This window comes from Corylus avellana, chromosome ca8 (assembly GCF_901000735.1).
Source record: "Corylus avellana chromosome ca8, CavTom2PMs-1.0".
NCBI classification, from domain to species: domain Eukaryota; kingdom Viridiplantae; phylum Streptophyta; class Magnoliopsida; order Fagales; family Betulaceae; genus Corylus; species Corylus avellana.
This window is the reverse complement of record NC_081548.1, coordinates 15815267-15816210: the sequence shown is the minus strand read 5'-3', so window position 1 is coordinate 15816210 and position 944 is coordinate 15815267.

Below are 944 nucleotides of genomic sequence, written 5' to 3'. Positions count from 1 at the left end.
CGACTTGGGGCTCACAATTGTCTTCCCTAACATCGTGCATGTTGAATACATCACGCAACATTGAATGCATGTTTTCATCATGTTCTGTGCTTCTACCCGCATTTATGCTTGTCGCAGTCGAATTAGAGACTGAAACAGGAGACCGTACAGGCTTCTTACCATTATAATACCAATTTTTGTATGTAGTCATTATTCATTTACCCCCTGTCAAGGGGTCAAATACGAAACCCGGCAAGTAGCGCTGGTTATTTCGACACGCCTTACAGGGACAGTGAATTTTTACTAGTAGGGATTGTGCAGTTCCTAACTGCGAAGTCCATGAATGATCTACACCTGTCTCTGTATTGCCTTGTACCTCTAGACTTTGTCATCCAACTCTTGTCCATAGCGTTGCTACGTACCTAAACAAAATTAAAGACGAAATTGATATGCAAAATTGCTCATATATGGGGACTCTAAATAAAATAACCCTAGGTTAGTTAGTTAGTTATTTATTTGTTTTTTTTTTAGTGTACTTCTTTACATCGTTTAATTTTTTTTTAAGTAAACATACATAATCTAAATTTGCTAAACGCACCGAAACAAAATTAAAGGCGAAATTGATATGCAAAATTGCTCATATATAGGGACCCTAAATAAAATAACCCTAGGTTAGTTAATTAGTTCTTTTTTTCTTTTTTTCTAGTGTACTTCTTTACATCGTTTAATTTTTTTTTTTAAGTAAACATACATAATCTAAATTTGCTAAACGCACCGAAACAAAATTAAAGGCAAAATTGATATGCAAAATTGCTCATATATGGGGACCCTAAATAAAATAACCCTAGGTTAGTTAATTAGTTCTTTTTTTCTTTTTTTCTAGTGTACTTCTTTACATCGTTTAATTTTTTTTTTTTAAGTAAACATACATAATCTAAATTTGCTGAACGCACCGAAACAAAATT